Consider the following 26,434-nt stretch of genomic DNA (forward strand, 5'->3'; position numbering starts at 1 on the left):
GAAGACGGGCAGCGCAACATGTGTGCATGGCCAAGGGCTAACCTAACAGCGCAGGCTCCGGGACAGATTAAAACAACGCTGAGGAGGCGGCGCACGGCGCCAAGGGGGTAAAAATGATGGCTGTGCTGCGTCACACGACAAAGGAAAGTTCCACCTACCGGACGGTTTAACGCTGTGTGGGGACACATTTCATAAGTGTTTGGTTCAGCATGTGCAAGGAGCATCACGAAAAGAGGCACTTTTTCCCTTTGCATCATTACTGCTGCACAAGGTGGCTCCTTCAGTAACAAACGCCTGGGGGGGGGGGGGGGTCAGGTTCCCTTACATTTAACTTGTTGTGCCTGCGTGGCGGTCGCAGTACACGTTGCCGTATACACAGCAGGGGAACAGCTGGCGGTGCTGAACCCCACTAACACATTGGCGAGGTGTTTGGCTCTGTGCGTACAGCACTTCTGGACGGCAACTGGCGGTGTTGGAGCCCAGGGGCAGGTGGAGGAGGAGGAGGTTGGAGGAGGTAGGAGGAGGTAGGAGGGATTGCCACACACACAGCAGGGGAACAGCTGACGTTACTGAACCCCAATAACAGAGGAGGGACTGTTGACTGTGCGTACAGCACTTCTGGACGGCAACTGGCGGTGTTGGAGCCCAGGGACGGGTGGAGGAGGAGGAGGTTGGAGGAGGTAGGAGGGATTGCCACACACACAGCAGGGGAACAGCTGACGTTACTGAACCCCAATAACAGAGGAGGGACTGTTGACTGTGCGTACAGCACTTCTGGACGGCAACTGGCGGTGTTGGAGCCCAGGGACGGGTGGAGGAGGAGGAGGTTGGAGGAGGTAGGAGGGATTGCCACACACACAGCAGGGGAACAGCTGACGTTACTGAACCCCAATAACAGAGGAGGGACTGTTGACTGTGCGTACAGCACTTCTGGACGGCAACTGGCGGTGTTGGAGCCCAGGGACGGTTGGAGGAGGAGGAGGTTGGAGGAGGTAGGAGGGATTGCCACACACACAGCAGGGGAACAGCTGACGTTACTGAACCCCAATAACAGAGGAGGGACTGTTGACTGTGCGTACAGCACTTCTGGACGGCAACTGGCGGTGTTGGAGCCCAGGGGCAGGTGGAGGAGGAGGAGGTTGGAGGAGGTAGGAGGAGGTAGGAGGGATTGCCACACACACAGCAGGGGAACAGCTGACGTTACTGAACCCCAATAACAGAGGAGGGACTGTTGACTGTGCGTACAGCACTTCTGGACGGCAACTGGCGGTGTTGGAGCCCAGGGGCAGGTGGAGGAGGAGGAGGTTGGAGGAGGTAGGAGGAGGTAGGAGGGATTGCCACACACACAGCAGGGGAACAGCTGACGTTACTGAACCCCAATAACAGAGGAGGGACTGTTGACTGTGCGTACAGCACTTCTGGACAGCAACTGGCGGTGTTGGAGCCCAGGGGCAGGTGGAGGAGGAGGAGGTTGGAGGAGGTAGGAGGAGGTAGGAGGGATTGCCACACACACAGCAGGGGAACAGCTGACGTTACTGAACCCCAATAACAGAGGAGGGACTGTTGACTGTGCGTACAGCACTTCTGGACGGCAACTGGCGGTGTTGGAGCCCAGGGACGGGTGGAGGAGGAGGAGGTTGGAGGAGGTAGGAGGGATTGCCACACACACAGCAGGGGAACAGCTGACGTTACTGAACCCCAATAACAGAGGAGGGACTGTTGACTGTGCGTACAGCACTTCTGGACGGCAACTGGCGGTGTTGGAGCCCAGGGACGGTTGGAGGAGGAGGAGGTTGGAGGAGGTAGGAGGGATTGCCACACACACAGCAGGGGAACAGCTGACGTTACTGAACCCCAATAACAGAGGAGGGACTGTTGACTGTGCGTACAGCACTTCTGGACGGCAACTGGCGGTGTTGGAGCCCAGGGACGGGTGGAGGAGGAGGAGGTTGGAGGAGGTAGGAGGGATTGCCACACACACAGCAGGGGAACAGCTGACGTTACTGAACCCCAATAACAGAGGAGGGACTGTTGACTGTGCGTACAGCACTTCTGGACGGCAACTGGCGGTGTTGGAGCCCAGGGACGGGTGGAGGAGGAGGAGGTTGGAGGAGGTAGGAGGGATTGCCACACACACAGCAGGGGAACAGCTGACGTTACTGAACCCCAATAACAGAGGAGGGACTGTTGACTGTGCGTACAGCACTTCTGGACGGCAACTGGCGGTGTTGGAGCCCAGGGGCAGGTGGAGGAGGAGGAGGTTGGAGGAGGTAGGAGGAGGTAGGAGGGATTGCCACACACACAGCAGGGGAACAGCTGACGTTACTGAACCCCAATAACAGAGGAGGGACTGTTGACTGTGCGTACAGCACTTCTGGACGGCAACTGGCGGTGTTGGAGCCCAGGGACGGGTGGAGGAGGAGGAGGTTGGAGGAGGTAGGAGGGATTGCCACACACACAGCAGGGGAACAGCTGACGTTACTGAACCCCAATAACAGAGGAGGGACTGTTGACTGTGCGTACAGCACTTCTGGACGGCAACTGGCGGTGTTGGAGCCCAGGGACAGGTGGAAAAGCAGAGGAACACAATGTAGGCCGAAGCCTGAGAAAGTCGAAAGGGAACCTTTAACCCCCCCCCAAGGCGTTTGTAGCTGAAAGAGCCAGCTTGTGCAGCACAAAAGATGCAAAAGGAAAAGGTGGCTCTTTTCATCATGCTCCTTGCAAACACAGAACTAAACACTTATAAAATGTGTCCCCTGCAACCGTAAAACCGTCCCGGAGGTGGGACTTTCCTTCGTAATGTGACGCAGCCCAGCCGTCATTCCTACCCCCCCGGCGCCGCGCACCGGCTCCTCAGCGTTGTTTTATTCCGTCAAGGAGCCTGCGCTGTTATGTTATCCCGTGGCCAGGCACACTTAGCGCTGCCCGTCTTCTGGCATCATTTGGTGTCTGGATGGCTGCGCCTGTGCAGCCGCGCTGGCAGAGAGCCCGCCTCGCAGTGTCTTCTGATTTAATCCCACTGGGGGCCTGGGATCCATGGACATGCGCACTGCATATCTGAACCTCCACCTCTCACTCATCTCCCTATGGCTTCTTCAGACTGTGCGGTGTCACGGCCGTGGCATGCTGTTAGGGACCAGCTGACACCGAACAGTCTGAAGAAGCCATAGGGAAATGAGTGAGAGGTGGAGGTTCAGATATGCACTGCGCATGTCCATGGATCCCAGGCCCCCAGTGGGATTAAATCAGAAGACACTGCGAGGCGGGCTCTCTGCCAGCGCGGCCGCACAGGCGCAGCCATCCAGACACCAAATGATGCCAGAAGACGGGCAGCGCTAAGTGTGCCTGGCCACGGGATAACATAACAGCGCAGGCTCCTGGACGGAATAAAACAACGCTGAGGAGCCGGTGCGCGGCGCCGGGGGGGTAGGAATGACGGCTGGGCTGCGTCACATTACGAAGGAAAGTCCCACCTCCGGGACGGTTTTACGGTATCAGTGGACACATTTTATAAGTGTTAAGTTCTGCGTGTGCAAGGAGCTAAACAAAAATAGCTACCTTTTCCTTGGGCAGCATTACTGCTGCACAAGGTGGCTCTTTCAGTAACAAACGCCTTGGGGGGGGGGGGACAGATTCCCTTACATTTCAGTTGTTGTGTCAGCGTGGCGGTCGCATGACACATTGCCGGCTACACAGCTGGGGATCAGCTGACGTTACTGAAACCCAATAACACTGGGTCGTATGTTTTGACTGTGCAGACGGCACGTCTGAGCCTCAACTGGCGGTGTTGGAGCCCAGGAATTTAAGTTCAGGTGGTAGAAAGATGAACACAACAGGAGACCTGGATAACGTATACAGTGACCTAATTATTCAATCAGGAGGAGGAGTGGCAAATTCCGGCGAGATCCAGGCCTTGTTCATTTTCAGGAAAGTAAGCCGGTCAACGTTATCGGAGGATAGTCGCATGCGACGGTCAGTTAGTACACCACCTGCAGCACTAAAGACACGTTCCGATAATACACTGGCCGCAGGGCAAGACAGCACCTCCAATGCATACTGGCTTAGCTCTGGCCATGTATCCAGCTTTGAGACCCAAAACTTGAAAGGGGAAGAGCCGTCTGGGAGTACAGCAAGAGGGCAAGACATGTAGTCTGTCACCATCTGACGGAACCGTTGCCTCCTGCTGACTGGAGCCGTCTGTGATGGTGTAGACTTTTGTGGCGGGCACAGAAAACTGTGCCACAGTTCGGCCATACTGGTCTTGCCTTGGGCAGAGGCACTGCTTCTGCTCCCTCTTTGTGCAGAGCCTCCACCACGGCCTGGACGCACTGAGCTGCTTTGGAATGCACTAGCAGCACTTCTCTCAGTTGGAATGGAGAAGATGATGGAATTGACCAGTGTGTCTTGGTACTCCCGCATTTTTCGCTCCCGGTTCAACGGTGTGATGAGGCTTTCTACGTTGTCCCGGTAGCGAGGATCGAGGAGGGTGAACACCCAATAATCAGACATGTTGAGAATGTGGGCGATGCGGCGGTCGTTTCTCAGGCACTGCAGCATGTAATCCACCATGTGCTGCAGACTGCCAACTGCCCAAGAAACGCTGTCCCCTGCTGGAGGCGTGATCTCTGCCCGCTCGTCATCACCCCACCCTCGCTGTACACACTGAGTACTGGACAATTGTGTAACTCCCTCCTCTGGACGGATGTCTTCCTCCTCCATTGACTCCTCCTCATCCTCCTCACAAACGGTCCCCTGCCTACGCGTTTGTGAGGAACCACGTGGCGCTGACTGTCCAGAAGATGATGGAAATGGTGAATCCTCATCCTCCACCTCTTCCACAACATCATCCCTTAGCGCTTGCAGTGATTTTTCAAGCAGGCAGATAAGGGGGACAGTCATGCTGACTAGTGCATCATCTGCACTCGCCATCCGCGTGGAATAATCAAAGGGACGCAAAACCTGGCAGACGTCATTCATAGTGGCCCACTCTGTGGTTGTGAAGTCTGTACGGCGCTGACTGCGACTTTTTTGCGCCTGAAGCAGCTGGTACTCCATTACAGCTTGCTGCTGCTCACACAACCGCTCCAACATATGTAACGTGGAATTCCACCTGGTAGGTAGGTCACATATGATGCGATGTTCCGGCAGGCGGTGTCGGCGCTGCAGAGCCGCAATGCGCGCTTTTGCCGTGCTGGAACGCCGCAAGTGAGCACACTCTAGGCGGACCTTGTGCAGCAGTGCATCAAGATCCGGATAGTCCCTCAAAAAGCTCTGCACGACCAAATTGAGCACATGTGCCAGACATGGGATGTGAGTGAGGTTGCCGAGGCCCAGAGCTGCCACCAGATTTCGGCCATTATCACACACTACCATGCCTGGCTGGAGATTCGCTGGCACAAACCACACATCGCTCTCCTGCTTGATGGCATTCCAGAGCTCCTGCGCTGTGTGGCTACGATTCCCCAAGAAAATTAATTTCAAGACGGCCTGTTGACGTTTGGCCACGGCTGTGCTCATGTCGGTCGTAACAGGTACACGTTCATCACGGGTCCATGTGGAGGTGGACTGTGACGGCTCCTGCAGCGATGATTCTGAGGAACTGGTGTAAGAGGAGGAGTCAATGCGTACAGAATGGATTCCTGCAATCCTTGGAGTGGGCAGGACACGTCCTGCGCCACTCGCACGGTCTGTACCCGGCTCAACGACATTAACCCAATGGGCAGTGAGGGAAAGGTATCGCCCCTGTCCATGTTGACTGGTCCACGCATCGGTGGTGAGGTGGACCTTGCTACTGACGGCGTTCAGTAGCGCGTGTTTTATGTGTCCCTCCACATGCTTCTGCAGGGCAGGGACGGCTTGCCTGCTGAAGTAAAAGCGGCTGGGCACTTTGTACTGTGGGACTGCCAATGACATGAAGTCACGGAAGCTGTCAGTCTCCACCAGCCTGAATGACAGCATTTCCAGTGACAGAAGTTTGGCAATGCCTGCAGTCAGAGCCTGTGCTCGTGGGTGGTTTGACGAGAAAGGCCGCCTTTTCTCCCATGCCTGTACTACCGATGGCTGTAGACTGGGCTGGGAGTGTGTGGATGACTGGGAAAGTGGCGCTGCGGGTGGAATTACAGCGGGTCTCTGGACAACAGGGGCAGAGGTTCTTCCACGGCGATCCTGGGAGGACGCCGAACCAGCTGCGTGTGAGGTAGAGGAAGAGGCAACACGAGCTGAAGAGGTGGTAGCTGCCGCTGTTGGTTGGCCTACCTCTTCAGTGTGTTTTTCTAACTCCGCCGGGTGCCTGTTGCGCACATGTTTCCACATGTTGGAGGTATTGAGGTTGCTGACATTTCGACCTCTTTTGACTTTTTGATGACACACGTTGCATCTGACATAGCAAATGTCATCTGCAACTGTGTCAAAAAAGGACCAGGCACTGCAAGTCTTGGGAGCGCCCTTTTTGGCTTTTGGAAGAGACATGCTCCTAACGGGTGCCAAAGCGGAGGCTGCAGGATCCGCAGTCTTCCCCCTCCCTCTCCCTCTTTGGGCCGTACGGGGAATCTCTTCCTCAGAGCTGCTCCCACCACCTTCCTGTCCCTCACGCCAAGATGGGTCGAGGACCTCATCATCTACACTACCCTCTGCCCCCAACTGCTCCTCCTGGGTAGTCTCAGCAGCAGAGCACGCACCAGTAAGTGGCACCTGAGTGTCATCATCAGCTGATGCGGCCTGCGATGTGGTGACCGGAGCCACTGGCCCACCCGCCTCTTCAGAGGAAGACAGAAAAAGCTGTTGGGCATCACTGCACCCTGCCTCTTCTTCCATTTCTCCAATGCTGCTTGGCTGGCCCCCTGTTTCCAAGCCAAGAGATTCAGAGAACAGAAGTAGAGACGGCTCCTGTCCTGGGCTCTCTGTCTGCCTGGGCAATTTGGCAGGTGGTGAAGAGACAGATGGCTGCTCTCCAGTGCTCTGTGTCTGAGAGGATGTGGCACTAATGGAAGTTGATGCATTAGCTGCCATCCATCCGACAACAGCTTCAATTTGTTCTTCACGCAGCAGCGGTGTACGGCGCTCGGACACAAAGCTTCGCATGAACGACTGTTGCCTGGTGAAAGTGGGTGCTGATGAGTCACCGGTGCCCGCAGCAGGCACAGAATCCCCACGTCCCCTCCCTGCTCCGCGACGGCTCCCACGCCCCCGTGCCTTACTCACTGCCTTCTTCATCTTGGTTGACTGATAAAGATAAGCAGAAAAGTACTAACGGATTTGTGTGCTTATTCCTGAGCAACTCCTCCTAACAGGTATAAGAAGCACTAATTATCTAAAGTGTGGACTAGACACAAATATGAGCTAATGTGGCCTACAGAAATGTAAAGTGGTGTAACTGGTGTGTTTGGTGAACTTTATTATTTATTTATTTTTTGGGGGCTGAACTGACAACAGATAGAGCTGCAGTCACACGGAGACCGTGCAGACAGACGTAAACGGCGCTACAAGGCCCAAAAACCCTCCTCTACTTTATCCTATGTAGTGTTTTTCCACAAATTAGCTGGAGACGGGTGGAAAGACACTAATAGGATTTTTTTGAATAAATTAGCAGCAGACTACACTAGTTTGAAAAAAAAGAAAATTGATTTGGCGGTATGACGCAGTGAAAAACCCTGAGCTGGAGACAACCAGGCTATAGCTGCTCACAGATTACAGGGCGAGCTGCAGTCACACGGAGACCGTGCAGACAGCCGTAAACGGCGCTGCAAGGCCCAAAAACCCTCCTCTACTTTATCCTATGTAGTGTTTTTCCACAAATTAGCTGGAGACGGGTGGAAAGACACTAATAGGATTTTTTTAAATTAATTAGCAGCAGACTACACTACTTTGAAAAAAAAGAAAATTGATTTGGCGGTATGACGCAGTGAAAAACCCTGAGCTGGAGACAACCAGGCTATAGCTGCTCACAGATTACAGGGCGAGCTGCAGTCACACGGAGACCGTGCAGACAGCCGTAAACGGCGCTGCAAGGCCCAAAAACCCTCCTCTACTTTATCCTATGTAGTGTTTTTCCACAAATTAGCTGGAGACGGGTGGAAAGACACTAATAGGATTTTTTTAAATTAATTAGCAGCAGACTACACTACTTTGAAAAAAAAGAAAATTGATTTGGCGGTATGACGCAGTGAAAAACCCTGAGCTGGAGACAACCAGGCTACAGTTGCTCACCGATTACAGGGCGAGCTGCAGTCACACGGAGACCGTGCAGACAGCCGTAAACGGCGCTGCAAGGCCCAAAAACCCTCCTCTACTTTATCCTATGTAGTGTTTTTCCACAAATTAGCTGGAGACGGGTGGAAAGACACTAATAGGATTTTTTTAAATTAATTAGCAGCAGACTACACTACTTTGAAAAAAAAGAAAATTGATTTGGCGGTATGACGCAGTGAAAAACCCTGAGCTGGAGACAACCAGGCTACAGCTGCTCACAGATTACAGGGCGAGCTGCAGTCACACGGAGACCGTGCAGACAGCCGTAAACGGCGCTGCAAGGCCCAAAAACCCTCCTCTACTTTATCCTATGTAGTGTTTTTCCACAAATTAGCTGGAGACGGGTGGAAAGACACTAATAGGATTTTTTTGAATAAATTAGCAGCAGACTACACTACTTGGGAAAAAAAAAAAAAAAAGGAACAGTATGAGGCAATGAACCACCCTCCCTGAACTGAATACAACCAACTATGGATGGCCTATGTGGCTGCACTCAGACTGGAGACTGGGCTGCACTCACACACACACACACACAGACCCTGCAGATCGCTGTGAAAACAGCGCTACAAGGCAAAAGCAAGGTGAATAGTAGGTGAACACAGCGGTTGCTAAATTAGCCTTTGGAAAGCACAAAGAAGCAAATCGCTATCTCTAAACTGTCCCTCAGTCAGCAAACAGCGTCCTGTCACTAACTGAATTCACAGCAGAGTGATCGCAAAATGGCGCCAGCGACTTTTAAACTGCATCATGACATCATTACACCAGCCAATCACAGCCTTGCCAGTAGTTTCATGCCCTCCATGCTAAACAGGATGTGCCCACACTTGGAATCAATCTCATTGGCTGAATTTCTGCTTTTTGAATCTTAGAACTTCCGATTCCGGTATCCGATACGCGGCAAGTATCGGAATCCCGGTATCGGAATTCCGATACCGCAAGTATCGGCCGATACCCGATACTTGCGGTATCGGAATGCTCAACACTAGTGGTGAGCACTTTGACCCACCAAGTGCTTCACAGAAGTTTATAATGCAGAGCCGTAAAAATAAAAAATCATATTTTTTCACAAAAATGATCTTTTCGCCCCCAATTTTTTATTTTCCCAATGGTAAGAGAAGAAATTGGTCCCCAAAAAATGTTGTGCAATTTGTCCTGAGTACGCAGATACCCCATATGTTGGGGTAAACCACTGTTTGGGCGCATGGCAGAGCTTGGAAGGGAAGGAGCGCCATTTGACTTTTCAATGCAAAATTGACTGGAATTGAGATGGGACGCCATGTTGCGTTTGGAGAGCCCCTGATGTGCCTAAACATTGAAACCCCCTACAAGTGACACCATTTTGGAAAGTAGACCCCCTAAGGAACTTATCTAGATGTGTGGTGAGCACTTTGACCCACCAAGTGCTTCACAGAAGTTTATAATGCAGAGCCGTAAAAATAAAAAATCATATTTTTTCACAAAAATGATCTTTTCGCCCCCAATTTTTTATTTTCCCAAGGGTAAGAGAAGAAATTGGTCCCCAAAAAATGTTGTGCAATTTGTCCTGAGTACGCAGATACCCCATATGTTGGGGTAAACCACTGTTTGGGCGCATGGCAGAGCTCGGAAGTGAAGGAGCGCCATTTGACTTTTCAATGCAAAATTGACTGGAATTGAGATGGGACGCCATGTTGCGTTTGGAGAGCCCCTGATGTGCCTAAACATTGAAACCTCCTACAAGTGACACCATTTTGGAAAGTAGACCCCCTAAGGAACTTATCTAGATGTGTGGTGAGCACTTTGACCCACCAAGTGCTTCACAGAAGTTTATAATGCAGAGCCGTAAAAATAAAAAATCATATTTTTTCACAAAAATGATCTTTTCGCCCCCAATTTTTTATTTTCCCAAGGGTAAGAGAAGAAATTGGTCCCCAAAAAACGTTGTGCAATTTGTCCTGAGTACGCAGATACCCCATATGTTGGGGTAAACCACTGTTTGGGCGCATGGCAGAGCTTGGAAGGGAAGGAGCGCCATTTGACTTTTCAATGCAAAATTGACTGGAATTGAGATGGGACGCCATGTTGCGTTTGGAGAGCCCCTGATGTGCCTAAACATTGAAACCCCCCACAAATGACACCATTTTGGAAATTAGACCCCCTAAGGAACTTATCTAGATGTGTTTTGAGAGCTTTGCACCCCCAAGTGTTTCACTACAGATTATAACGCAGAGCTGTGAAAATAAAAATTCTTTTTTTTTTTTCACAAAAATGATTTTTTAGCCCCCAGCTTTTGTATTTTTACAAGAGTAACAGAATAAACTGGACCCCAAAAGTTGTTGTCCAATTTGTCCTGAGTACGCTGATACCCCATATATGGAGGGTAACCACTGTTTGGGCGCATGACAGAGCTCGGAAGGGAAGGAGCGCCATTTGGAATGCAGACTTAAATGGATTGGTCTGCAGGCGTCACGTTGCATTTGCAGAGCCCCTGATGTACCCAAACAGTACAAACCCCCCACAAGTGACCCCATATTGGAAACTAGACCTCCCAAGGAACTTATCTAGATGTGTTGTGAGAACTTTGAACCCCCAAGTGTTTCACTACAGTTTGTAACGCAAAGCCGTGAAAATAAAAATTCTTTTTTTTTTCACAAAAATGATTTTTTAGCCCCCAGCTTTGTATTTTTACAAGGGTAACAGAATAAATTGGACCCTAAAAGTTGTTTTCCAATTTGTCCTGAGTACGCTGATACCCCCTATGTGGGGGGTAACCACTGTTTGGGCACATGACAGAGCTCGGAAGGGAAGGAGCGCCATTTGGAATGCAGACTTAAATGGATTGGTCTGCAGGCGTCACGTTGCATTTGCAGAGCCCCTGATGTACCCAAACAGTACAAACCCCCCACAAGTGACCCCATATTGGAAACTAGACCTCCCAAGGAACTTATCTAGATGTGTTGTGAGAACTTTGAACCCCCAAGTGTTTCACTACAGTTTGTAACGCAAAGCCGTGAAAATAAAAATTCTTTTTTTTTTTCACAAAAATGATTTTTTAGCCCCCAGCTTTGTATTTTTACAAGGGTAACAGAATAAATTGGACCCTACAAGTTGTTGTCCAATTTGTCCTGAGTACGCTGATACCCCCTATGTGGGGGGTAACCACTGTTTGGGCACATGACAGAGCTCGGAAGGGAAGGAGCGCCATTTGGAATGCAGACTTAAATGGATTGGTCTGCAGGCGTCACGTTGCATTTGCAGAGCCCCTGATGTACCCAAACAGTACAAACCCCCCACAAGTGACCCCATATTGGAAACTAGACCTCCCAAGGAACTTATCTAGATGTGTTGTGAGAACTTTGAACCCCCAAGTGTTTCACTACAGTTTACAACGCAGAGCCGTGAAAATAAAACATATTTTTTTCCCACAAAAATGATTTTTAGCCCCCCAAATTTTTATTTTCCCAAGGATAGCAAGAGAACTTGGACCCCAGAAGTTGTTGTTCAATTTGTCCCGAGTACGCTGATAACCCATATGTTGGGATAAACCCCTTTTTGGATGCACGGGAGAGCTCGGAAGGGAAGGAGCACTGTTTTACTTTTTCAACGCAGAATTGGCTGGAATTGAGATCGGACGCCATGTCGCGTTTGGAGAGCCCCTGATGTGCCTGAACAGTGGAAACTCCCCAATTCTACCTGAAACCCTAACCCAAACACACCCCTAACCCTAATCCCAACGGTAACCCTAACCCTACCCCTAACCTCACCTCTAACCGTTTAATGAACATTTTCTGACAGTCATAAGTGCCACGTATTTAAGTGCCACGTATTTAAGTGCCACGTATTTAAGTGCCACGTATTTAAGTGCCACGTGTTTCAGTGCCACGTGTTTCAGTGCCACGTGTTTCAGTGCCACGATATTTCAGTGCCACGTATTTCAGTGCCACGTACTATAAATACTATAACTATGTGGTTATACGTGGCACTGAAATATCGTGGCACGTAAATACGTGGCACTTAAGTACGTGGCACTTAAGTACGTGGCACGTAAATACGTGGCACGTAAATACGTGGCACGTAAATACGTGGCACTTAAGTACGTGGCACTTAAGTACGTGGCACTTAAGTACGTGGCACTTAAGTACGTGGCACTTAAGTACGTGGCACTTAAGTACGTGGCACTTAAGTACGTGGCACTTATATACGTGGCACTTATATACGTGGCACTTATATACGTGGCCACTGAAATATCGTGGCACTTATATACGTATATAAACGTATATTTTAGTGCCACGTATTTCAGGTTAGGGGTAGGGTTAGGGGTAGGGTTTTTTTTTTTTGTTTGTTTTCTTGTGTTTTTCTATAAAAACGCATGCGTCTAAAAACGCATGCGTTTTACCACGTTTACATGCGTTTTTTCACACATGCGTTTTTTTTAAAAACGCATGCAGATAAAAACGCAAGTGTGAAACCAGCCTAAAAGACGCTTTTTATAGCAAAAAAGTTTTTGCGTCTCCACATTTTGAGACCTATAATTTTTCCACATTTTGGTCCACAGAGTCATGTGAGGTCTTGTTTTTTGTGGGACGAGTTGACGTTTTTATTGGTAACATTTTCGGACACGTGACCATTTTTGATCACTTTTTATTCCGATTTTTGTGAGGCAGAATGACCAAAAACCAGCTATTCATGAATTTCTTTTGGGAGAGGCGTTTATACCGTTCCGCGTTTGGTAAAATTGATAAAGCAGTTTTATTCGTCGGGTCAGTACGATTACAGCGATATCTCATTTATATAATTTTTTTATGTTTTGGCGCTTTTATACGATAAAAACTATTTTATAGAAAAAATAATTATTTTGGTATCGCTTTATTCTCAGGACTATAACTTTTTTATTTTTTTGCTGATGATGCTGTATGGCGGCTCGTTTTTTGCGGGACAAGATGACGTTTTCAGCGGTACCATGGTTATTTATATCCGTCTTTTTGATCGCGTGTTATTCCACTTTTTGTTCGGCGGTATGGTAATAAAGCGTTGTTTTTTGCCTCGTTTTTTTTTTTTTTTTCTTACGGTGTTTACTGAAGGGGTTAACTAGTGGGGCAGTTTTATAGGTTGGGTCGTTACGGACGCGGCGATACTAAATATGTGTACTTTTATTGTTTTTTTTATTTTATTTAGATAAAGAAATGTATTTATGGGAATAATATTTTTTTTTTTTTTTCATTATTTTGGAATATTTTTTTTTTTTTTTTTTTACACATTTGGAAAAATTTTTTTTTAACTTTTTTACTTTGCCCCAGGGGGGGACAATACAGATCGGTGATCTGTCAGTTTGCATAGCACTCTGACAGATCACCGATCTGAGGAAAGTGCAGGCTGCTTCACAATGCCTGCTCTGAGCAGGCGTCTGTGAAGCCACCTCCCTCCCTGCAGGACCCGGATCCGCGGCCATCTTGGATCCGGGTCTGGGAGCTGCAGGGAGGGAGGTAAGACCCTCGCAGCAACGCGATCACATCGCGTTGCTGCGGGGGGCTCAGGGAAGCCCGCAGGGAGCCCCCTCCCTGCGCGATGCTTCCCTGCACCGCCGGCACATCGCGATCATGTTTGATCGCGGTGTGCCGGGGGTTAATGTGCCGGGGGCGGTCCGTGACCGCTCCTGGCACATAGTGCCGGATGTCAGCTGTGATAATCAGCTGACACCCGGCCGCGATCGGCGGCGCTCCCCCCGTGAGCGCCGCTGATCGCGTATGACGTACTATCCCGTCGGCGGTCATACGGGCCCACCCCACCTCGACGGGATAGTACGTCAGATGTCAGGAAGGGGTTAAGCTGTATAACCCACATTTACATTACACTCAGAATAAGTTCAGATTTTCTGTTATTATTTTATGAACACATGTCTACATTATCTAATTTAGTTTAAAAGACAATAGTTCTGTGGCCCACAAATGTAAATTATATCAGTTCATACTGTGGGCAATAAAATAATTAAGTCATGTTTTAATTAAGTTAATTTTATTAAAGAGATTAAATGATAATTTGCTCCTGCATGGAAATCTGCCTAACTAGTTTTACAGCAATAGTAATGAGCTTCATTATTGACAACAGGTTGCAATCTCCTAATTTCAGTTGGAAATGTCTAGCCCATCATTGTACCATTACTAATGGATAGTTTTCAACGTGAGTTCAGTAGTAGATAAATTATGTAGCACTACCAGTAAGAGTGTAAATGGAGTTTGTGTCATTTTGATATTTAGTTAAAGGAGTTGTCCACTACTAGGACAACCCTTTCTCAATCTCAGTGTTTGCCCCCATTAAAACAAAAAGACCTATACTCACCACCCGTGCCGGTAACATTCCAGCGGTGTCAGCACTCGCGTTCCTGGGGCTCAAATGAGGATATATCACATGAGTCCTGTGCCCAATTAGATTGAGCTTATCTTAAAGTAAAAAACAATCCATGGCTTTCAAAAGAAGGAAGCCATTCTACAAACATAGGTGGAATGCTTCCAAAATCAGCTTAAGAAAAGGAAATATAAAAAATAATCAGGGATCTGTCTGACTTTCAGGATAGGAAAGCATATACTTTTCTATCTGAAAATTCAACAACCTCCACGGATAGGCTATATACACTAGATTCCTTGATAGGGCGTTGATCCAGGGTACTAGTCTGATTGCCGTATGTGGGGTCGGGAAGGAATTTTTTTCCCCATGGTGGAGCTTACTCTTACCACATGGGTTTTTTTTGCCTTCCCCTGGATCAACATGTTAGGGCATGTTAGGTTAGGCTATGGGTTGAACTAGATGGACTTAAAGTCTTCCTTCAACCTTAATAACTATGTAACTATGTAACTATGTAACTATGGATATACAGTATTATCTTCAGATTTGGAATCATCAGACGCTAAAAAAATCACTTGTCCTATAGGTCTACAAAGGGACCACATTATAAATCCAGAGGTAAAAGAAATCAGTAGATAGTGTAAGATAGCAGGCCCTCAAAACAGGTAACCAAGATTCCCACACCAGTTTTCCTTCTACCCCACTTCATCTTCTGCGACCACAACATCCATCATTTGCGTCCTCTGTCACGTCCTCTTTTTTTAGAGCAGAGAGCGCCATCTTTTCATTTGAGACAGAGAACACAGGGGCAGCCAATTATAGGAAGGAGTTGTGAGATAACCAGATCATTAATCTTTCATCATTTGACATTACACCACGAATATTCAAATGCTCAAAGGGGGCCTTTGATTTGTACCCACTGAACATTCTAATTCATTCAGTTGGGTAAAGGACTTTGCCCTAATTGGTTGTAAATTGAAATGGAAGAAATATTTTAAAACTAATGACTCTCAGTAGGGTGTGAGACATATGACAGGATGATTTTGAAGTAGTAAATTTCTTGGTTGATTTTTATGATGAGGGCAACAAGGAAACGGCCTTAGGGCCATTTATTATAGAAAAGGAGATCATTTAGTGCACAGCCTCTATCAGTCCCCTGCGCAGGCAGGAACTTGGCTTAATAGAAAAAGTATAGAGGTTTATATATGTGGACACTGTAAATTTTGCAAGTGGATATGTCCCTCAAAAACTGTAAGTAACGCCAAGGCAAATAGAATAGAAGTTGCACTCACTATTCATGATCTTCCCAACTGTAGTACCAAGCGGGTACTATATGTGGACTCCTATTTCTGTCCACTCAAATATGAGCAAAACGACAAGAGAGTTTTGAAAACGTATAGGTGAACATCTGGGAGATGCCAGGAATGAAAGGGTTAAACCCCTGCCGAGACATCAGGCCTGCTCATGGGGTTGATCTCAATAGTATTTATTCTATAGTTATCGAGGTTGTTACACCAAACCCTAGGTGAGGGGATTGAAATTGCGTCCTTTTGCAAAAAGAGAGCCCATGGATTTTTCAATTTTAATCTATCCAACCGAAAGGCCTAAATGAACAACTAAATTTTTGCTGTTCTTAAAACATATAACTCTGCACTTCACCTCCCACCATCCTATTTCAACATGCTCATTACCTCATTATCCAACAATTTAAAATGTTTTTTTGACACTTTCCATTTCCTCCTCAATCCAAGAATACAGGCCCCGAGCACTGACCTCAGCGCTGACGATCTGGCCAATTATTTCAAAGAAAAAATTTACCATATCTGACAAGTAACTTTCTCCCAATTCCTTAATATCTTGCACGGTCCTCCCTTTCCCACTGCATCTAGCTCACTCTCTGTCTTTGAACCAGTCAGGAAGAAGAAAAGATAAGATCCTTGAATCTTCTCTCCCTACTACTTGCACCAGTGATCTTATTCCATCATATCTCCTCCAGTCCATTTTCCCGGCTGTCACCTCTCATCTAACTAAAATATTCAACCTCTTTCTCTCATCTGGTATCTTTCCCTCCTCAAACATGCCAGCATACATCCATTACTTAAAAAAATAATCCCTCAGCCAAAATTATTCTGCTAACTATAGACCTGTCTCTAATCTTCCCTTCAGCTCTCAACTCCTGGAACGCTTGGTGCACTCCTGTCTTATCCACTATCTCTCAGATAACTATCTTCTTGACCCCCTACAATCTGGTTTCTGCAATCTACTGAAAGTGCCCTCACTAAAGTCTCTAATGATCTACTAACAACTAAATCTAATGGTCACTACTCCATGCTGATTCTCCTGGATCTCTCAGCTGCATTTGACACTGTGGATCACCAGCTCCTCCTCACTATGCTATGCTCTATCAACCTCAAGTACACCAGTATCTCTTGGTTCTCCTCCTATCTTTATGACTTCTAATTCACGGTATCTTTTGCTGGCTCCTCTTCCTATCACTACTGGGGTTCCTCAGGGATCAGTTCTAGGCCCCTTCCTCTTCTCCTTGTATGCTGCCCCTATTGGACAAATAAAATTAGATTTGTATTTCAGTACCATCTCTATTCTGATGATACCAAATTATGCAACACTACTCCTGACATCATGCCTACATTATTGCAAAACACCAATGATTGTATTTCCGCTGTCTCTAACATTTTATCCTCCCTCTATATGAAGCTGAACCTGTCAAAAATTGAACTCCTTATGTTTCCTACCTCCACTAACTTACCGATGTCCGATATTGACATCTCCGTGTGTGGTTCTACCATTACTCTCTGGCAACATGCCTGCTGTCTTGTGGTCATATTTCATTCAGATCTGTCCTTCACTCCATACATCTGATCACTTACCCACTCATGTCATCTACACATCAAAAACCATTCTAGAATTCAACCTTTTCTTACCTTTGACTCTTACTGTTGCTCTTATTCATTCCTGTCTGTACTATTGCAACTCTCTACTAATCAATCTCTCTCTTAGTAAACACACCCCTCTCCAATATGTCCTGAATACAGAAGCCAGGATCACATTCCTCCGATGCCTCTACCCTGTGCTAGTCATTGCACTGGTTTCCCATCCTATATAGAGTTCAATATAAACTTACCATTCTCACACACAAAGTGCTCCAGGCTTCAGCACTACACATACCTCTCCTTCCTCATCTCAGTTTACCACGCTACTCGTGCCCTCCATTCTTCTAATGACCTAAGATTAACATTCTCAATAATCCAAACCTCCCATTGCCGTCTCCAAGACTTCTTGCATGCTTCGCCAATACTTTGGAATGTATTACCCAGGACACTTCAAATAATCCCCAATACCCACAGTTCTAAGCATGCCCTAAAAACACATTTCTTTTAACTAGCCTGTCGCCTCAACATACATATCCAACTATCCCTGTTTTGTCCATACAAAAGTTTCTTGAAAACCATGGCCCTCATATCATCTGTTCACATACACTACATGCACTTAATGGCCCTATGTGTCCGTACACATACTGGTTGGTGATCGGTTGATGCAGTATTATGTGTACACCATATTATTATATTGATGGCTGGACCGTACATAACAAACAATTGTTACCATCCACTTTTCATGTCTCCCCTGTTTCCTCATAAAGTGCAAGCTTGCGATCAGGGCCCTCCTTCCTCTTGGTATCTGTTGATTTATGTGATTATTGTTATTCTGTAATGTCTTTCATTGTCAGTACAAGTCCTCTCTAAAATGCAAAGTGCTGCAGAATATGTTGATGCTATAGAAATAAAATTATTATTATTTTTCCTCCTCCCCATCCTCCACCCTCCTTCCCTCCTAATTTTCTTAAATTTTTTAGTGCTATATTTTTTATATGCTGAGCTCACTGTATAAATTGTTTTTTCTTTTTTTGTGTATGGATATCGACCCAATAGAGGGGTTGGTGATGGTGTCAACAATTGGTTTTGATTGTCTGTATTCTTGATCCCAATAGGAATGGCTATTTATACCTTTAGAGATTGTATATATACAGTATGTATTTCATTTTCCATGGTTCATGTGGGGTATTGTTAATGCATACTAATAAAGATTTACATATTTTATAGGAAGTCTATTTTTCTGGCTCATTTTGGGGACTGTAAGATGTACCGAACCATAAGACACACCACAAATTTTAGGGAAGAAAATATAAATATTTTGTTGGTTTTTTTAAAAAAAATTAAATGGTAGTGCATTTTATAGTCTGATTTTATGGTAGCTTACCATGAGAGTGGCTGTGGTGGAACGGGGCCGCAAAAGGCAGGGTCGGTGCTGCAGGAATTTGGCGATGATTTTCCCGAAGTCCACCGCAGTGAAAACGATGGAGGCCAACAACATTTTTGTGAAAGCCTGGGGCCCTCCAGAATCTAGCACAACTTAACATCCCCTCCTCCCAGCCCGGGGCTTGCAGTATTGCCCCACTCCTGCTGCCACTTCCAGCTTCTTGCAGCAGTGACCCTGCCCCCTGTGACCCCGCTTCACCGCAGTTGCCCCTCGTTAAGCTACAATCGGATTATAATATGCAATGCCATTTTTCAAATTTTGGGGATAAAAGTGTGTCTTATAATCCGAAAAATGCGGTGTTTATTATCTGTGAGCACATCATTGTAGGGTAGTAAACAAATACTGACTAAACAGGTAATTATCCATTATATTTTTTAATTTTGTCAGGTTTCCTGTTTTTAAACTTAAAAAAACAAAACTGCAGTCTTTAAATAATCTACCGTAATACTGATGTGGACTTCATATGCAAATTTTTTAGTATTTATGTGGTCCCCAGATAGAAGATGAATCTGTATTACTGTGTTAACTTTGGTAAATTATTCATTTTCCGTGTCTCTTAACATTATGTTCCTAAACTTGCAGAAAAGTATATTTTAGGCAGATCTATTAATAGCACATCATACATTTTTGAAAAATGTTAAAACAGACTAAAATGATGACTAAATCAAATATTTAACCTTTCTATCAAGAAATGGCTATAAATTTAGTTGTGTGCACATGACGAAACTTCCCCCTTCAGTTATTATTTGTAACTCAAATATTTTATTCTTATGTCTTCATAAACATTTAACTAAATACACGTGGATAGATACAGTAGACAGAAAAATAGATACAGACCCCCCTCAGAAACAAGGGCATGGGTATGATTGCTGCAATGCCTATAGCTTTAACCAATATATGTGGACTATATATTATAGTCTAGGTCAATCTAAGCATTTGTTTCTCTATCCTCAAAGATATAGAAAAAGGGTGCAAGCCTCAGGGCACTGATCCAGTATCCTGCATATATACAGCGGGTAAAATAAGTATTGAATACATCCCCAATTTTTTAAGTAAATATATTTCTAAATGTACTATTGAAATGAAATTCTGACCAGATGTCAGTAACAACTCATCAAATCCACACTGTTAAAGTAATCAAACCATAGATGTCCATAAAGTATGTGTAATAATGAAATGACACAGGAAAATAAATATTGAACACATGAAGAAAGAGAGATGCAAAAAGCCATGGAAGATCATGACAGCAGCTTAAACCTATTTGTAATTAGAAAGCAATTTTGCACTTAGTGAAAAATATCAGCTGGTTCAACTGATGACCTATAAAAAGATTATTTATTACCAAGGTCCCAAACGAGAAACATCTCATGATGGCTAAAATCTGTGAGCTGTTTCAATACCTTTGCCACCTTATTGTTGCAAAACATGCTGAAGGCATTGGTTACAGAAGAATTTCTAATCTACAGAAGGTTCCAGTAAGCAGTGTTGGGGCCATAGTCCAAAAGTGTAAAGAACATCATTTCACCATAAACCCAGCATGACAAGGCGTTCACAGATGGAAGTTTATAGGCCACAGAACCGTCAGGATTTAAAGTCTTTGTGTGGAAGAATGGGTCAAAATCACACCTGAGCAATGCTTGCGACTAGTTTCTCCATAAAGGAGGCATCTTGAAATTGTCATCACCAACAAAGGCTCAATACTTTTTCCCTGTCTCATTTCTCATTATTACATGGAACTTAATTTATGGACATCAATGGTTTGATTTCTTTGCATGTGTGGTTTGGTTGGGTTGTTCCTGACATCTGTTGAGAATTTCCAGTAAGTAGCACCTTTCAAAATATATTTACTTAAAAAATTGGTGACTTGTTCAATACTTATTTCACCGGCTGTATATATAAAAAATTGCAGCCGTCCCAACTTTAGATAGTAAAAATAAATTGGTCTTTATTCACCCATGTATGTGCGACATTTCAGTTCTGAGCTTTTCTCAAAATTAAATGTCGCACATTCATATTTTTTTGCCTTATATCTATCTTTCTTCAAAACAAAAATGACAGCAGCACTCTGTAATCGCTAACATGTCTGCAAACATTGAATATATGAAATGTGGACTGCATAACTACTATATAAAATATACTTATAAAACGAAGGTACTTAGCACATAAATTGGCAATTCATGTTTGCCCACCAGCCTCAACAACACGTATCTTACTATGTTGGAACACTAAGATCACTTGCACCTATTTGGTGAGTTTTTAACCACATTATTTGTAAGCCAAAACCAGGAATGGATAAAAAATGCAGAGGTGGTGACGTGTTTTTATTATTCTTTTCCTCTAACTGTTTCACTCCTGGTGTTGGCTTACAAATACTGAAATAAAAAAACTCACCAAATACTCAATATGTGCACGTGGCCTAAACCTAATATTGATCAGACATGCCTCTCCTGGGCTGAAAGCCTACAAATTTACAGGGCTGGTAGGATACAGCACTAATTAAAAAACACCTTATGCTGATAGGAGTGCTCAGTCAGAAAAGGAGGCAGTCACCACCTCCCATAGTATACTCCTAAAGGCAAAGTCTGACCAGCAACTCTGAGCAGAATAAATCAAGATTGAAAACATGCAAGCTGCTGTGACTGCATAGTATACAAACCAAAGAATACAACAGCACTCCGAGCATACTAAGATGTATGCAGATAATGAATATACAATATTTAGACTGCATTACTGCTATACAGATTGTATTTATAAAGATAAACATACTTAGTGCATGGATGATCTATACTTTTATCTATCTGTAAAATTTAAAAAATTGGAGCAGCACAACCAAAAGTTCAGGTATAGATGCCTGTTATGGCTGGACCTGGTGGTTAGGAGCACCGGGAATGACCTGATAGTCAAAACTGCAAAATAGAGCGAGCTCTGGGAAGTGGGAGCTCTGCTGACCGCAGCCCTAATCTATTATCACACACACTAGAATTAGCCGTGGATCGTACCTGACTCTGCCTAGATGACTCTTCACAGCCTGACAGGTAACTTCCCCTAAAGAGAAATATAGCCTCACCTTGCCTCAGAGAAATTCCCCAAAGGAAAAGAGCAGCCCCCCACATATATTGACTGTGAGTTAAGAGGAAGGCACAAACATAGGAATGAGACAGGTTTCAGCAAAGGAGGCCCGACTTACTAAATAGACAGAAGATAGATAAAGGGATATTTGCGGTCAGCACAAAAAACTACAAAAAGCCACGCAGAGTGAGCAAGAAACCCCCCGCGCCGACTCACGGCGCGGTAGGTGCCACTCTGCAACCCAGAGCTTCCAGCTAGCGAGACAATATCATGATAGCCAGCTGGACAAAACTTAGCAGGACTCAGAAATATATTCAGCACACAAATGAACAACAAATGAGCTTAACAGGGACTTAGCTTCTGCTGAAGTAGACAGGTCATCAGGAGATCCAAGTGAGATCTGAACCAGTACAGATACATTGACAACTGGCATCAGGTAACAATCTGAGCAGAGTTAAATAGAGGAACCAGCCCAGTCTTTAAACGATGCAGCTGAGGAAACCACCTCCAGACCAGCAGCTCCACTTTCAGCCACCAGAGGGAACCCACGGACAGAACTCACAGAAATACCATTCCTGACCACAGGAGGGAGTTCCAGAACAGAGTTCACAACAGATGCCCCTCCCACAGTTAGAAACTCACCAACCTATGGTATATTAAAAAGCAAAAAATGGTTTCAACAATCATCAGCAAATACTATACAAAAGATTGTATAGACCTATAACAGGTGTATTTATGAGTCAACATGGATACAAGTTTTTTACATTGAATTTGCTATCGAGTGCTGTCCACTTTTTCGCCTTTTTATATATTCATTCAGAAATTATTATTATTATTATTATTATTATTTATATAGCACCATTAATTCCATGGTGCTGTACATGAGAAGAGGTTACATCAAAATACAAATATCACTTACAGTAAACAAAACTAACAATGACAGACTGGTACAGAGGGAAGAGGACCCTGCCCTTGCGGGCTTACATTCTACAGGATTATGGGGAAGGAGACATTCCCCATAATAGCACCGATGGTGTTGAGGTGGCCATGTGGTCATTCCAGGTTGTCAGCTTTCTTGAGGACGTGGATTTTCAGGTTTCTTTTGAAGGATCCAAAAGTAGTGGATAACCGGATGTGTTGGGGCACTAAATTCCAGAGGATGGGTGATATTCGGGAGAAGTCTTGGAGGCGATTGGGTGAGGAGCGAATAAGCGTGGAGGAGAGGAGGAGGTCTTGGGAGGACTGGAGATTACGTGAGGGAAGATATTGAGAGATTAGGGTGGAAATATACGGAGGAGAAAGATTATGGATGGCTTTGTAGGTCAGTGTGAGTAATTTAAACTGGATACGCTGGATACGCAGTAGCAGACAGACAGATGACATATAGATAGATGGATAGATGGTACTGTCTTTATGGTACTCTTACAGTGGGGAAAAAAAGTATTTAGTCAGCTACCAATTGTGCAAGTTCTCCCACTTAAAAAGATGAGAGAGGCCTGAAATTGACATCATAGGTAGACTACAACTATGAGAGTCACAATGAGAAAACAAATCCAGAAAATCATCTTGATTTGGCAAGATTTATTTTGCAAATTATGGTGGAAAATAAGTATTTGGTCTTTACTTTACAACTTTACTTTCACAGCATATGGCGGAATCAGTATTATTTTATGAATCATCTCCATTTTTAATATTATTATTTTTTACATTCCTAATAAATTAGCTTGTCTTTTCTACCTTCCAGTTTCTCCTGTTCTTTTTTTACATTATAAATCTAATGCCACGTTTAGCAAGGAGTATGGTATAACTGTCAACAATGTTTCCACCATGGGAAAAATAAAAAAAGGTCCATTTTTTTCGGAATTTTCTTTAACCTTTGTATTATGCACACTAGGTTTAAAATGTGCATGCATTCTGTGTTTTTAATTTTATTGCAGTATTAGATCCTCATAATTACAATGCCTCTGGGTATTTCAAATTCCCACCGTGATGTTTATCCTTGGTCACACAGAATCTGCATGGTTTCACTTTCCAGAAGTCAGAATATTAAAATTTGAAATAAAAATAATATTACCTAATTATAACTTTATAGTAGCCCCCCTAGTTGTTTCTAAGCTATGTTCCTGACTTAAAGAATTCATTTGAAGTGAATTCCATGGAGTAAAATAAAAGCGGGAGCTACTTCAAGTTCTGTTCGCCAAGGGTTTCTGTATCTTCTTTAGAATGTAAAATCCCGTAGAATGAGTGTAGATTGTAGCACTGGGATTTGGCTCTTACATGCTTTCATTTGAATGAGGTCTTCTGCGTGAAAAATTGGATTTTTATGAAAGAATGTTTACACAAAGTCTCTGAAATGTACACCAAGTCCAACGTCGTACAGACAGCTTGTTACAGTCTAACTTTTGTAAATAATCGTAAAGGAAATATCTCACATTGTTTGAATGACCGTCCGGCATAACATGCATTATTGTATCAAATGACACTATGCAGCTTGTAAAATTCATGCCAAATGTTTGGGAATTTGACCTTAACATTTTCTTCATGGATATCAATGATACAAAAAAAAGTCTGTGTGATTTTGCAGCAATGAATATTACATTGTTGAATTGTTGTGTTCTTTGGTTTTCTTATATAATTAATTTACATCCTTCCAGGTATAGTAGATGGGCATGAGGACAAAAGGTGTAGATTAATCTCCAGCACAAACTGATAGATAAAGATGATTAAGAATAAGAGCTTTGACATTTTGGTATATGCCGTGACTGTCCACAGTTTGGACCACTCAATTATTATGTGTCTTCTAGACATGTCTATGTGGAACCTGGCCGTTATGGTGGTAGGTAGGAGACAGAGTCTATAGTTCATGGGAATCTGGCACATGTTCTCAGATCAATTAATAAGCAATAAATTACTTGGCACTCAGGAGAACTTTTTGCAAAATAAGGAATTCGTTTATTCAGTGCATCCAGTTCAAAAATGTAAACGTTTTCGGTCTAATCACAAGACCTTCATCAGAAAGGTTTTTTGAGTACTTGGATCGCCTAGAGGTATAGGGGATAAGCGCTGCAGAAAGGCGAGGTACTCGCAGGGACAATAGCACTGCTACCTCTGGAGGCATCGGCGCCGTACTGCAGGGGTCACGTTGCTAACTTGAGCACCTCCAAGAAGCCTAGAGTGCCGTGTCTACTATTGCTGCTCAGATCAATTAATGTCCGGGGTGCCGCACTTTGCTTGACCTTGATTGTTTCCATTTGAGATACATTGTGCTCTGATGCTGCTTCATGAGGCAGCTTTACCCCTGCAGCATTTGGATTCGAGTTGAGTAAAAAGATATTCAAGACCCTGATCCATTGGCCTCTGAACCAGAGTCCTGAGACAACCCTGGCACATCTTCTGATTAGTTTGCCTTAGGAGATCATTACATTGTGGCATGACGCACCCATGACATGCTGACGTGGCTGCTGGACTGCTGATGTGAATACTAAACCAAGGCCTAGCAAACCTATTTGCTAAATTCTGGTTGAAAACATAGTAGCCAAGATTAGGAGCTAACATTGCACTCCAGCGTTTCCCAGTCAGCCTCAGTGCAGTGCTTACAAACTCATTGGGAAAGAGCTTGTAAGTAATGTGCATGTTATAAACACATTTCTATAAGGGAAATATTAGAAGAGAGGGGAGTTTGAATTAAAAATAAATTGTAAAATTGTTTGGTTTTACAAACACAATAAAAAATACCCATCTAGATGGGAATAACCCTTGAAGTGTCTCAGAAGCCTGAAACTTTAGTACATTGAAATGTCGAGAAATTTTCTTTTTGATTCTCAGTTTCTATACAAACACTCATTTTAGGAATATCTGAAACATGTTTATAATATATTAAACCTACATAGTTTAATATATTATATTGTCTAAATCACCATGAGCTTGTCATTATGGGTTATGTTACGAGTAATATAATTAATGTTGATTAATGTTGTTACTAAATAAAGTTTAAATGGCACAATAGGAACTGAGCTAATAAAATGATATGTCTGTGACTGATGGTGCAGCCTATGCTAATGATTCTTCTCTCATCCAGTTGTTTGTCAGCATATCTGTGGTTACAGGATTCTTGTCTGCGTCACTTTGGTGTACAAGAAATGCATTCAGAATATTTCTTCAGTGTAATATATTTACGGTATATATTGTAATAGAAAGTATAAACGTTGCAATGTTTCACCTTTCATGAAAAATAGTCTCCCTTGAATATATGCAGCCAGTTGATGCTTTGTTCTTCTCTGTTCTTCTCTGTTTGATTACTTAGTGTTTCAATATGGAGAGTTGACTCATAAATTAGATTGCAGTGCGATACATTTGTGTTCATGAGATGAGACAATCCCATAAACAGGTGATGCAGGATTTAAAATGATTTCCCAAATAAGAAGAAACAGTGTAGGAGATTTATTAACTCTGAAGCATTGCTTAG

General features: G+C 44.6%; 1 protein-coding gene and 1 long non-coding RNA gene across 4 annotated transcripts in view; one reads left to right on the forward strand and one right to left on the reverse strand.

Moving 5' to 3' along the window:
* CHSY3 (chondroitin sulfate synthase 3) overlaps positions 1-26,434 on the forward strand; it is a 438,108-nt gene that overhangs the window by 344,529 nt on the left and 67,145 nt on the right. The window lies entirely within an intron of this gene.
* LOC143808663 (uncharacterized) overlaps positions 1-26,434 on the reverse strand; it is a 147,194-nt gene that overhangs the window by 77,159 nt on the left and 43,601 nt on the right. For 2 of the 3 annotated variants that reach the window (XR_013221994.1, XR_013221990.1), the window contains one exon: positions 24,152-24,270. The exons of the other annotated variant lie outside the window; for it this stretch is intronic. This is a non-coding gene — a long non-coding RNA (uncharacterized LOC143808663). The remainder of the gene's footprint in view (positions 1-24,151; positions 24,271-26,434) is intronic. 3 annotated transcript variants of the gene reach the window in all.

Source organism: Ranitomeya variabilis, chromosome 1, assembly GCF_051348905.1.
Source record: "Ranitomeya variabilis isolate aRanVar5 chromosome 1, aRanVar5.hap1, whole genome shotgun sequence".
Classification (NCBI taxonomy): domain Eukaryota; kingdom Metazoa; phylum Chordata; class Amphibia; order Anura; family Dendrobatidae; genus Ranitomeya; species Ranitomeya variabilis.